The sequence below is a fragment of the Myotis davidii genome, unplaced genomic scaffold, assembly GCF_000327345.1.
Source record: "Myotis davidii unplaced genomic scaffold, ASM32734v1 scaffold1773, whole genome shotgun sequence".
In the NCBI taxonomy this organism is placed as follows: domain Eukaryota; kingdom Metazoa; phylum Chordata; class Mammalia; order Chiroptera; family Vespertilionidae; genus Myotis; species Myotis davidii.
Window position 1 is genome coordinate 146030 of NW_006284099.1, and position 14398 is coordinate 160427.

The 14398-nt window shown below is 39.5% G+C and overlaps 1 protein-coding gene across 15 annotated transcripts in view; it reads right to left on the reverse strand.

Annotated features, from left to right (window-relative positions):
• Positions 1-12261, reverse strand: part of HUWE1 (HECT, UBA and WWE domain containing 1, E3 ubiquitin protein ligase) — a 150042-nt gene extending 137781 nt beyond the window's left edge. For 13 of the 15 annotated variants that reach the window (XM_015568295.1, XM_015568285.1, XM_015568320.1 and 10 more), the window contains exons 1-3: positions 12026-12261; positions 8660-8796; positions 3711-3803 (exon numbers count right to left, since the gene is read on the reverse strand). The gene's annotated coding sequence lies outside the window, so the exon portion shown is untranslated. The remainder of the gene's footprint in view (positions 1-3710; positions 3804-8659; positions 8797-12025) is intronic. The other 2 variants (XM_015568292.1, XM_015568280.1) reach the window with 1 other exon arrangement.
• Between the last annotated feature and the right edge of the window lie 2137 nt (positions 12262-14398).

Sequence of the window (14398 nt, forward strand, 5' to 3'; positions counted from 1 at the left end):
ATTGATTTGAAAAATTCTAAGTATTTAATTTGCTACCTAAGATTTAAAAAAGTTCTGCAATATAATGTTGGCCATCTATCTTTTAGGGGTTTTGGTTTGCTCTTCCCTTGTTTATTGTGAGAATGAGAAAATCATGTTTTCTGTCAGAGAACAGTTTAGACAGCCACAATGTTGAGCTGCCTGACTTGGCAGCTGCCATGTTGATGCTTAGTTTGAGTATCTATTCTTGTTATTAGACATTTTTCAGTTCTTATTATTGAAAAACCACATCCCAAATTTTCTAAATGTTACTCTTATCATTAAGATGAGAACATACTGCCCAGGCCTGTGTGGCTCAGTTGGTGAAGCATCATCCCATGCAGCAAAAGGATGCTGGTTTGATTCCTGGTGAGGGCACAGGCCCAGACTGCAGGTTCAGTCTCGGGTCGGGGTGCAAACGGGAGGCAACTGATCTCTCTCTTTCTCTCTCTCCCCTTCCCTTCCCCTCTCTCTAAAAGCAATAAAAACATATTGTTTTAAAAAACATGAGAACACAAAATGTTAATGGTGACTGAATATGCTGTAGGAATAGGAATCTTTTTCTGAAACAATACATTTTCTAGTTTCTTCTAAATTAATTCAGTAATAGAAACTGAAAATTATGATAAAGTGGCTGAAAATAATCCTTTCAGATTATAAAGTTATTAGTTTCAGGCTACTCTACTATAGGAATACATAACACCCTTCAGGAGTTCATAACATCAAGCTAAAAGAAATAAATGCATCTAAAATACAAGTCTTGTGAGGAAATGAAACAATGGTTGAGGCAATTGATACATTTGGGATACATTTAACTTAACTTGTATAGCATTTTGAGTCCATGATGTACTTTTCATGTATCTTGTTTAACCCTAACAAAATTACTATGTAACATTCTCTGATACCCTCTTGTAAAATGCTACAGCCAATTCTGTTCACTTCTCATGTTATTGTACTGATCCCTTTGAGTGTGATTTACAGGTCTCCCTCCCATAGTAAACCATGCTGCCCTCCATTCTCTAGTTGCTTATCTCTGTATTCCCAGTATCTGACAGTGCTATGCCCTCAAATACTTGTTGAGTGAATGGGTTATCATCAGCCCCACTTAAAGGACTAGGAAATGGGGTTAGTGCTGAAGTAATTTGCCCCAAGTAACATAGCTATTAAGTATTTATTTTACATAAATTACAACAGCTTTATCATTGCAGGGCACTCTATAATTTAAACATTTTTAAATATATCATTTCACTTTAATGCTTACAACAGCTGATTAAGTAGGCTTCTTGATTACCATTTTATAGATGAGAATGAAAATTCTGTGATTAAACCCTAGGTCCACTCAAATCCTAGTTTATAAGAAGTAGAGCTGTCTCTTTACATACTAGATCAGGGGTCCTCAAACTACGGCCCGCAGGCCACATGCAAATACAAATATTGTATTTGTTCCCGTTTTGTTTTTTTACTTCAAAATAAGATATGTGGCCCTAACTGGTTTGGCTCAGTGGATAGAGCATCGGCCTGCAGACTCAAGGGTCCCGGGTTCGATTCCGGTCAAGGGCATGTGCCGTGGTTGCGGGCACATCCCCAGTGGGGAGTGTGCAGGAGGCAGTTGATCGATGTTTCTCTCTCATTGATGTTTCTGACTCTCTGTCACTCTCCCTTCCTCTCTGTAAAAAAATCAATAAAATATATTTTTTTTTAAAAAAATAAGATATGTGCAGTGTGCATAGGAATTTGTTCATAGTTTTTTTTTAAACTATAGTCCAGCCCTCCAACGGTCTGAGGGACAGTGAACTGGCCCCCTGTTTAAAAAGTCTGAGGACCCCTATACTAGGATAGATCAATTTGGGTTTAGGAGAGTCTATTTTTTTATTTTATTTATTTTTTGTTGTTAATCTCCACCTGAGGATATTTTTCCATTGATTTTTAGAGAGAATAGAAGGGAAGGGGGGCAAGAGAGAGAAACATCGATGTGAGAGAGACAATCGACTGGTTGCCTCTGGCATGTGCCTCAACCAGGGCCAGGGATCGAGCCTGCAACCGAGGTATGTGCCCTTGACCAGAATTGAACCCGGGACCCTTCAGTCTGTGGGCCAACAAGGAGCCTCTACCTTTATGTAACAAACATCTGGGTGGATGAAGGAGAAGGTCTGAAGAAGACAAAGCAACAGGACAGAAGCTGAAGACCAGGTGTAGGTCCATTTAAAGACCATAAACTGATATTGTAGTGTCAACCACATGTACCACTTTGGAATCTAATCTTGGCCCAAAGGTTTTTCTTGATATTACTCTGTATTCACAGAAGACAATTGCAGGCTTTCTCACATATCAGCAGTCTCAAAAGCCGGGGAGGGAATCAGAGCTAAGAAGAACTTTGAGAAACAGTAGATTATATTATGCATGGACAAAGCAGGGGGAAGAAATGATAACACAAAGGAAAAGGCTAAGGAACTTTAAACATGGTCTTTCTTAGTCTTTAATTGGGCTGTGAGTTTCTCAAGAGCAGAGACCAGCTTTCATTCATTCTATGTTCCCAGCTCATAGTACTTATTTAATTGAACGAAGAGAGGTAAGATGTGAGAGGGGAAAAAGATAGAATATTAATTTTAAAAGTTTCCAATTTATTAAGCACTTACTATGTATCTAGTGCTGTACTTTTATATAAAAAGAATGTTTACCTATTTTCTAGCCTGCTATATATGGGCCAATCAAATATGTTAATAGCGATACTGATGACTATAAGGAAGATTCATTATGGGTTATTAAGGTTACAGCAGAACCCTGAACAGAACAAGTTTGAACAATAGGGGGCTGTGTAGATGGAGGGAGACCAGGGCAACCAATGTATTGCACATCACCATAGAACTGAGTAAGACACTTCATAGGGTGTAAATGTGACTCTTGAGGCTTGCAAAAGTGAAACACTACTCTGGTGGAACATTCTGCTATAATTAATCAGAGCCTTAGGCCCCGAATGACCAAAGAACAAACCTCACTCCTTCCCACCATCTGATGAACCCAACACAGACTTGAAGGGTCCAGGCATGTTTTGCTAACTGGCCATCACTTCACCACTATGACTGCCCACTCCTGCTGTTGGAAGCATTAAGCAAAACAGAATGTTAAAGAAATTATTATCTACTGACTACCTATAGTGTACTAACGTTACATTTTCTCATTTAATACCCAAGACTATGGCATTTTCCACAGAGGCAACTGACAGGTTAGGTTACTTGCCCAAAGTGTTAAGTGGCCAGAAAAAAATTTTTTTAAATATATTTTTATTAATTTCAGAGAGGAAGGGAGAGGGAGAGATAGAAACATCAATGATGAGAGAGTAACATTGATCGGCTACCTCCTGCAGGCCCCCCACCAGGGATCAAGTCGGCAACTGGGGCATGTGCTATTGACCAGAATCAAACCCAGGACCCTTCAGTCCACAGGCTGACGCTCTATCCACTGAGCCAAACCAGCTAGGGCCAGAAAAAAATTTTAAATGAAGCATTTTTCCTGCCCTTCTTATATAAGTTATATCACTGAGTAACCTTATAAAATTATTCCAGCTAATATATGAAAATAAAATGATGGAGTTAGAACATCACTATTTTGACACTTTCAATGAATTAACAGATCTAAGCTTTGGACAGCAATAGCTGTTAACATAAAAAAAACATCCAAGACATCATTACAACCTGATGAATATTGTGAATGAACACAGCACTGCCAATATTCTTGCCAAAGGGAATGAACCTGAAGTTATAAAGCCTCTGGATCCAGCTGTCAATCTGCAGAAAATACAGAGGACAGAGGAACATGTTGAACTGTGCCGAGTATGCAACCAGAAAAATTCAGTCTGTGGAAAACTACAGGTCAAATGGCCTGAGTTCAACAGGCATAGTATAGGGGAAAAGCAAAAAAGGGAAATTATATTGTAGATATCTAAAAGACTAATCAAGTTTTTAAAAATGGACAAAGTAAATTATACTATCTAGGGACGCACACTTGGATAATAAAACCACAACAAAATGCAAATAAGTGATTACTATAAAGTCAGGACAGCAGATACTTTCTGAGGGAGGGAGGATGCTGTGATTGGGATGGGCACATGGAAGGACTTCTAGGTGACAGGCAGAATTTTAATTCTTGATAGGGTGTTAGTTACAAAATTGTTTGCCTTAAAATAATTTAACTATAAATTGTTTTTGGGTGGTTTTCTTTATCTGTATTCTACTTTTTGCAATTAGAAAAACATTTTAATCACATGAAAGCTGCTTATATACGGCATGATTCCATTTGTATGAAATGCCCAGAATATACAAATATATAAAAACAAAGTGAGGAAAATGTTCTAAAACTGATGTGGTAATGGTTGTACAAATGTGAACATGCTAAAAACCAAATGGATACTTTGAATGGGCGAATTGTATGGGATGTGAATTATATCTCAATAAAGCTGTTCAAAGAGTCTAAGACACCCCAGTTCAGGCAAGACACATTTAAAAAATACAGGCAAGAGTGGAACCTGAGAATGTGAATTTCTGACAGATTCCCAGGTGATACTGCTGATACTGACATTAGGCCATATTTTGAAAGCCACTTTAACAAAATATTTCAAAACTGCTTCTAGATGAAGGCAGTACTAAACAGCACTGAAGAGTGAAGTATTTTTACTCAGGGACTGAGAAAGTAGTCCAGAAAAAAACACACCAGTTAACACTCTATGCCTAGCATTGTTCCCCAGCTCACCAACATCTCCTGGGAAATTGTTGGAAATGCAAATTCTCAACACGTTACCCACTTACAGAATCAGGAAATCTGGGGGTGGAGCCCAGCAATTTGTATTTTAGCAAGCCCTAGGTGATTCTAATGTTCCATTAAGTTTAGAACCATTGTTCTAAGCATTTTATATGCATTAACTCAGCTAAACTTCTCCAAAACCCTATGAAGTAGATAACACTATTATTACCATCTTACAGATTAAGAACTGTGGCACAGAGATTAAATAATTTGCACAAGATGACAGAGCTGGTAAAAAAAAAAAAAAAAAGTGAGGTCAAAACCTGAACCCAGGGAGTCTGGCTCCAGTGTTCTTAATTATTGTGCTGAAAGGCACTTCCATCTCTAAAAACTCAATTGGCAGAATGTAATAATAAATAATTAGCAGTGGAAGTATAAAAAAACAAAAAAGTAAAGGCCAGGAGAAATATGCTTCACTATAAAGACAGGCAAGTAAGAAAATAATTGCAGCAAATAATGAAATCATTAAAGCAATCTTCCAAAAGTGTTCCAAAACATAAATAGTTACCAAATACAACACACCCAAGTATTTCCAGAGTAATTATCTCTGGTATCTAGTTATAAGGACTTAAAACCTGGGTTATGCTAAAGATGGTACATAAATTCATGGCAGCATGTTCACTTACCAATCTTTAAAATCTAAATGATTATTCCAGAATAATTTACATCTCCCTACTCCTAGTCCCTTTTTTGTTATTACTTAAAAATTATTGAAAAGGAAAGATCACTTTCTTTCTCAATAGCTAAGATTACACAATCAGAATCTCAAGTTTGAAAAGAACTTTCATATTCATCTAGTCCAGTGGCCGGCAAACTCATTAGTCAACAGAGCCAAATATCAACAGTACAACGATTGAAATTTCTTTCGAGAGCCAAATTTTTTAAACTTAAACTATATAGGTAGGTACATTGTTATTAACTTAATTAGGGTACTCGTAAGGCTTAGAAGAGCCACACTCAAGGGGCCAAAGAGCCCCATGTGGCTCTCGAGCCGCAGTTTGCTGATCACGGATCTAGTCCACTAGCAATCCAGACTGAATCGATCTACAATACCAATCTCCATTTAATGATACATTCATAAGAAGCTAAAACAAGTTCCAACTTTCTGTAAAATCACATTCTGGGACCAATCCATGTCACCACTGTAATTTTTAAAGCCAAATGGTTAAAAACTTTCTAAGGGAACTAAAAGTTGAAAATGCTCAGGTTAACAGCCCAAACAAAATACATAGTTGTTTTACTCATAGCGAGCCACTCCTTCACTATCTGAAAGCATTGCTATAACCAGAAGACCAAGTTGGTCAACAAGTACATCAAGTTTTAGCAACTCAACCCCTATGACACATCAAATGAGGAGGCTTCCAAAGAATCTCTGGAGTTGAATTATCCCTGACATTAACATATTAAACATCTGGTAACTAGTCATTGAGAAAACGAGTCAGAGAACAATACAGCAAAACACCCAGAACCCAAGTGCTTACGACTATCAACCTTATAAATGGTGAGATCATTGTAGCAGCCTAATATGGTTGTAGCTACACATCAGATTTTACCAACTTAATCTAACTGCAGGAGAGGTAACATGGACTGTAAAGAGCACATATTTTCAGAGCAACCAAGTTTGGCATTTCAATAATACTTTGAAACCATGGGTTAAAACATACAACAGAAGAAAAAAAAATCCAACAGCATTTCCACTGTAAAGTTGTAACTGTTAAGAACTCTGGAAACAATTCAAATAATAAAATGCCTACGTGTAAAGCTCTGTCCCAAAAATCTAGTTATCCTAGTTTCACAAACTCAGGTTTAAGTGACCTATTCAAACTTTCTAACTACAAAAAACTTACAAGAGTAAATATCTAATCACCACATCTAACATGCTTGAAATTTTTTTTGTTAAATGAATGAACTTCACTGCATTTCCCAAGAAATCACTTATTTAATACTCATCTATTTTCAACTAGTGATCTGATTTCTCCATTAATAACAAAGAACTAAAGTCTGAACTCATGATCCATAGCACTGGATTCACACTCATATTTCATTTAATACCCCAAAAACTTTCATTTATGACCTGTATACCCTCTTTACCCCTTCAACTTGGAATCAATCACTCTCATTTTTCAGGTAGGCACAAATGACCTTGCTCTGCCTCTATTTGTGCTTAAGTCAAAGGCTGGCTGGAGTCTGTGCCCAACTTCCTTTCTCAGGTTCTGACCGTGAAAAAGACAGACAGTAGATCCCAGAATGGCCAATGCTATCCAAGGAAAGGAATAAACAGTATAGCCCGAGCTGGTTTGGCTCAGTGGATAGAGTGTCGGCTTGTGGACTGAAGGGGCCCGGGTTCGAGTTCGGTCAAGGGCACATGCCCCGCTTGATCCCCAGTAGGGAGCGTGTAGGAGGCAGCCAATCAATGATTCTCTCTCATCATTAATGTTTCTCTCTCTCCTTCTCCCTTCCTGAAATAAAAATATATATTTTTAAAAATGAACAGTTTAAAGGACTTTATGCTGGGGGAAAGAGGGTAGAAAAACATCATTTCCAGAAGAAATAAAATGAAAAATATTAACAGGAAAACTACAGTTGTGTAAAATAACTGGAAATCAGGATGTAAGTGCAAGCTCTCAAAAATTGTTTAGTACTGCCATTTCAAAAAGTATATTACAGCCAGAGGAACTCATCACTAAGACTCAATAGCTTAGAAGTTATGGGTCAGAGTAGCTGAGATACCAACATCAAAAGAATAAAAAGCAACATTATGACATAGTATAAAAATAACTAAACTACCTAAGGAAATTGAAACCATGATGAAAAACCCCAAAGGCACAATCAGGTCATTATCTAGGAAACATTAGCTTCTTCCACAAGGAGGCCTACTTTTCATGTGGAGCAGTAAGCAGGGCCAAGACATGGAACTGAAGTCAGGTATCAATTAAATCAGACTCTGCCACAGAAAAAAAGAATCCATGACTAGTTATTTTGGGATAGTGCCTAGGCCAGCAGTATCAACTCCAACTGGGATACAGGAGATTACTGCCATTGTTCTATTATAATGAGTTCCTCCAAGGTCTTTATCATATTAGCAAGAATAGGTTGGATACCAATACCAGTATATCATCAACAAATGTGGGAAAACTATAGGACAAGTTTTTCAACAAATAAATCAGAAGGAAAAAAAAACATACAAAAGGGAGGGAACTTGCAGATTAAACTATATTTAAGAGCCACATCAATCCTTTGTGATAAATGGACTTTCTTCGGATCCTAATTCAAACTATCAAATCTGAACACCAGTTTCATCTTTGATATTTTTAAAAAGCATAAATTTTTTTTGAGTTGTAATAATGGTTTTCAGGTTATGTCTATACAGCCCTTATATTTTAAAGATACAAATATTTGCAAATAAAAATAGACAGTAGGGATTTTTCAAAATAGTTGGGGGGGGGGGCAGTGGGGAGAAGTATAGATGAAACAGAATGGGTACACGTTGGTAACTTAAAAGGTGGTAATAGGTACACAGGGGGATCATTATACCATCCAATTTTTGTAGGTTTGAAAATTTCCATAGGTCTTTAAAACAGAACTGGTTAGACAAATCTTGTAATTTTATTTTTTTGAATGATACTTAAGGTGAATTAAAAAATCATGTACAGACAGAATTCATTCAAACAGTTTAATTCAGTAATAAGCCCCACTTAAATACAAGAACCAACTAGTGCCACTTCAGATCCATGTTAGAAACCAGAGTAACTCAATTACACAATGGAAAATACATACACCCCCAACATCTCCATTCCAGGAAGTAAAATACAAATACTACCCACAAAGATTTTAAAAAACTAACCTAAAATCACAGCCAATCATACTCATCCTGGTGGGAAATACCAACACTGCTCCAACAGCTTTCTGAACCTTTCGGACCAAGTTGGTCTGCTGGTTCCTCTGGAGTACTAACACACTCAGGTCAGACTACTGATGTACCTACAAAAAAAAGGTGGGGGATATACAAACATTTATTAGGGTGTAGGGGAGTTAACCATTATTATATCAATGTTCAAACATAATCACAGTTATTATTTCTTAAGCAATCGCCCTCACATATCAATTTACATTTTTCAGGACCTGCTTTAAGCAGTAACAATTCAGAACCAACAGCTAAAACAATTCTTCTAATTGAGAAGACAACTCAGTTCTCAATCCAAATGTAACTTACAGGAGATAGTGATTATTTTTAACCAATTTTTTTATCCTCATGATAAACTGATACACCAAGGTAAATTTATTATTTTTGGTAAAAACAAAAAAATTGCACGCACAAAAAAATGTTCACCTTTATACATGCTTTTTGGCCACACTGGGAGACGAATGATAAACACCCTAGAAACTCAGGTTGAACTTTGCCACTGAACCTTAGACAAAGTTTTTAACTGGTATTTCCACTCCTTCCTCTGAGAGATCTACCTAGAATACATTAAACCTTTTAGGCCACACCTAGATTGTCATTCCCAGATTTATTCTAGTTCTACATGACAAGAGTCAAATTAAGGTTAATTTCTGATCATTGCTGACCCATTGTAAAGAACATCAAAGCAAAATCTAAAAACAGAAAGTGATCCCCTGACCTCCCATGAAAGAGGAAAATTCTATTACCTCCAAAGGACTTTAGTGTCCACATACAGTTAATTACTGGATGGTTACCCACAGTAAATTTTTAATCCTAGGTGAACTTTTCATAATCATATTATTATTTCAAACCCCATCACCCACCAAGGTAATTAGAAAAAAAGCACTCACTTTAATATTGGTCTAATCAAAATAGAACAGTAAGAAAACTACCTCCATATTGAACAGTCACTTTTATTTAGAATAGTTGAAAACATAAAATATCAAAAGAATAACACAAGGTAATGTATTTAAAAAAAACTGGGAATAATTCCCTTTGAAAAGAAGCCTGGTATCCCAAACAACCTTTCTATACTCTCTCAGATAGGAATTATCCTGCCCAGGATAATAGCAGATCCTACACTGATCTGAGATATACCAAACAAAGGAGGTAAGGAAAAAGCACTATAAACATTTGAACTAGCTAGCAAAAGTTCCCTTTATCACCACCATGAAAAGCATGGCACCAAATCTCATCTAGGATAAATGACAAGACAGACTGCCTTGGAAGGAATAGGTGGAAGAAGCAAGGGACCAGGCACCCTTTCTAAAAGACAAAGTCGGGGTGGGGGGGGGCAGTTCTTGAGAAGAACATTTTGGCTGGTGGTTATTCTGGGATAGTGATTTTGCACTAAAATTCCTTGACTAAAAGGTTAATCAGGTGGGAATCATATCCAAACATTGGGAACCCTCAAGATAGTTTGGCCTATGAAGAGGAAAAAAAAATACAAAACTGATAGGACTGGCCTAGAAGTATATGAAAAAATTACAGTTAAAGGAATAAAATCTCTTATTCTTTCCTAGGTCATAAAACTACCACATAACACAGATGTATCTGAAAAAATATTCTTACACTAAGAAAAAGTAACCACAAGTCAGGCACTTCACAAAATGTCTAGCAAATACAAGTGCTACTGTCCCCATTATACGGATGAAAAACCTGAGAATATGAAAAGTCATTTGACCATGGTCACAAAGTTCAACATGAATCCAAAGCACAGAGTATTTCCACCATACTAGGGTGCCTTCCCTTGACGGGGGAATGTTGGTTTCTCAATCTAGGCAACATTGGGGCTAAAATGATACTGAACATGTAACCTAAAAAGGAAACAAATAAGCAATTAATTGTCTTTTGTAACGATGGAATGGTGGGAGTAGAAAAAAAGTAGCACGGTAACGATTGAGAGGCAGGAGATACTCTATCAAAGCTATTTCATTTTCTAGCACGTGGGGAAGGGAGAATGTAGCAGAGCCCGATAGTTAAGTATCTTTTCTCTAGGGAATTCAGCTGCTGGAAAAAGAGTATCGGGAGAAGGGGGCCAGGGAATAGAAGGATTAAGACGTGAGTAGCATGTAAGAGGTGGTCAGAAGCAAAGACAGATTCCCACAGACCAAGAGGTCACAGGACCTCAGAGCAAGGTAAGATAAAGGGGCAGTTCCCAAGCTTTCGAGGGGGTTTGCGGGGTGTAGGACAAAAATTTGGTTTACAGGAGGGTTACCCTCTACAGCTTTTTTGGTGGTTTTTTTTTTTTGCGGGGCGGGGGAGCGGTTTGTTATGAAGAAGGGAAAACTAACAACCCCCAGAATAAAAAGGTCACAAAGACAGCAACCATCCAACCATCCAACCACCAACCCATTCACTGTTCCGCCTAAGAACAGCATGCAGAGTTGGAGGAATCGGTGCCCTGTGCTTAGATTGGGGTCATAAAGCACAAAGAAATGAGAAAACGGGAAGGCTGCTATGGCTCCATCCATAATGATGAAATAAATGAAAGGTTCTATTCATCACCTGCGTTAAGAGGACCAATGGAAGAGGGAAGCCGGACGGGATAGGGGACTTGGGCTAAGCTCTTCCTTAGTAGGACTGGACAAGAGATGACAAGGAAACGTATTGCCGCCTCCTCTTAAGTACAGCCTTAAATATCCATGTAGATGGGGAAGATTCAATGGGACCACAGAATTAGGGGAGAAATGGGAGGAGTACATCAGAAGCATCAAAGTTTGAACTCTTAGTCAAAGACCATGGGAGTTCGGGAAGTAGAGTCCAGCTCAAGAAAAACTAGGTGATTGATTTGGGCGGCCGCAGGGGTGGAGAGCGGAGGCGGGCCCGCTAAAAGGTAAGGGAGGGGGGGAGAACTAGTCATCGGTAGTCCTCCTCTCCTCCTGGCCAAATCTAACCCCCAACCACACACCCCAGGAACTACAGGACTCTTGCCCCCCACCCTTTCCAATCCGCCCACTGCGGCGGCGACAACGGAGGCGTTGACTGTCTGGTGGGGCAAAAGCAGGCCCACACGCGGTTGAAGCCCGAGAAATGGTGCCGCTTCAACCGATCAGACGGGGTGGTCTTCGCCCAAGGTTCGGTTTCTCGGGTCCTCGGCGTTCCGCCAATCGTCACCTCCACGCCGGGTACCTTAGAGGCGTCACAAATGCGGACAGCCGAAACCTCAGTCTCCCGTCCTAGCCGGACAGACATAAGCTTCCGCCGCCATCTTAACAGCAAGCGGACCGACCCTAGTCACTACCCCCCCCCCCCCCTCCAAGCTACCTCCGCCACTGCCCAAGGATCCCACGAGGACGTAACGCCACTCCCGCGAGAACTCATGGGCTAAGAACAGCACGAGCCGAATACGCTGCTGCCGCCTCCCAGGCTGCTGCTGCTGCAGTCTGTAGTCGAACCGCGACTGCCTCTGCGCGATCCCGCGAGAACCTCTACCAAACGGGAAAAGCGAGAGCCCAGCCCTTCCCAGACCCCCTCCTTCCACCAAAGCCGAAGTCGCTAGAGCTCCGCTCTCAACCTACGCGAAGCAAAAAGCAAATGACGCACAACCTCCCGAAGCGTCGAGGGGCGGAGTCAATCTGCCGCCACTGGCTCCCGCATGCGCCGACAACCATCGCGATATTACATTTAGTCTCTACGAGACCTTTGAAATCACCGCAGGAAGCCGCCCGCGCCTCGCCTTTAGGAAACATGGTTTCTCGCGAGACCCAGTGCACGCTCCTAAAAAGGAGAGAGGCGGATCTTCACGAAAATGACTGGGAGTTTTTTGGGGGGGAAGGGAGGAACCTCCCGTCCTGCAGGGATCTCGCCTACCACGAGGTTTCCGACCCACTGCGGTGCTGGCTGCCAAACCTCGCGATGACACAGCTCAGCGCCAAATCTCGGCCATGTCCTGAAAACTGCCTCCGCCCCCGATCTAAGGTGTCTAGAGCCTAGTGCTAGAGGAAAATTTAAAAAGTCAACCTGTTTATTCTCACGCTTCTAGGCAGAGCAGTACCAATTAGCCAAACTCCATTCTGAAAGAGAAACGGGTCTCCCATTGTTACCTGCCACCAGGCATCACATATTAACCTGGACTAACACATAAAAGACGTTCAGTCTCACAATAAGCATGCAAATACAAATGAAAACAATGACATAACACTTTTCCCATTAGATAGGGAAAAATATTTTTTTTAAGATTGGTAATATCCATACTCCTGTCCTCGCCGCACTGCAGGCTAACCCGAATCCATCTTAATCTAACTAAAGGGTCACGTCGTTAGTTCTAGCTACAAAGCCACTAATTTTTTAACTCCTGAGGCTTAACCAACAGACCCAATAAAGTGGTTTACTCCAAACAAAGGAGTCAGCCCTCAAAGGAAAATTGAAGCTTCCTGGGGGGTGGGGGGGGGAGAACGTGAAAGCTTGTAGCATTTAATATGGCAGTTTTTCCACGTCTAGGCAACAATGTTTCTCCAGTGAATCCTGGAATACAATCTAGCTCTAATTGTGAGCTTTTCTATTCTGATACATTGTTCTTTCCATTGTAATTTAAATGTATTCCTTTAGAGTACATTTTAATATCTGGTAGTATAAATACCCCCATTTTTACTTATCTTTTAAGATATTTTCTCGGTTACTCTTAGCCTTTTTTTCTAGATGAACTTTAGAATCATATTAAGTTCCAAAAACTTGGTATATTTATTGAAATTGCATCAATTGTATAAAACAACATGGGGAAAACGGACATCGCTACAAAATTGAAACTTCTTATCCAGAAGCATGTATCCCTTCTCCGGGTATGCAAACGTTCTTTTATTATATTCTTCAATAAAGTTTTGTAGTTTACTTCAAGGTATTTTTACTTGTTTTTTCTTGCTATTGCGAATGGGGTTTTTTTTCTAGTATTAAATTTTCGAAATGCTTATTGCTTATAGATAGGAAGACTATTGCTATTTGCCTATTTACTTTTGTAATCCGGCAAATAAAGAATATGTTCAACTTCAGTAGTATTCAGGGGAATGCAAATGAAAACAATGGCATGCCATTTTCTGCCTTTCAAATTGGTCTAAATTATAAAAATTTATAATAATTTGTGTTGCACAGTTGTGGAAAAATGGGCATTCTCGCACAACATTGGAGAGTGTAAGTTAACATAGCCTTATGGGATGGCAATTTGGACAAATCTATCAAAATTCAAAATGCATATACACCTTGACCCAGCGATTACTCTTCTAAGAATTTCTCCTACAGAAATACTCATACATGTGGATGAAACACATACAAACCCATTCATTATAGCATTGCTTGTAATTGCCCCCTCCCCCCCAAAAGAGAAACATCAATCCGGAAATAGTTAAATAAACTGTAGTACAATCATACAATGCAGCTGTTTATACATCAGACAAATTGAAATCCCCTGATATAAGGAAGATCTGCAAGACATATTAAGTTTTTCAAAAGCAATCTGCCCAGATAAATATGTATTTGCGTGTTGTAGTACCATTTAGATCTCGAAACATACAAATACAATGCCTAGTAGTTACCCGCGAAGCCTGCCCGCCCGCCCATCACCTTCCCCCTCCCCTGAGGCTGCCTTCCTCCAACCCGTGAGAGAAACGCTGAAGGCCCGGCCTGTACTCCCTCTAGGGCCACTTT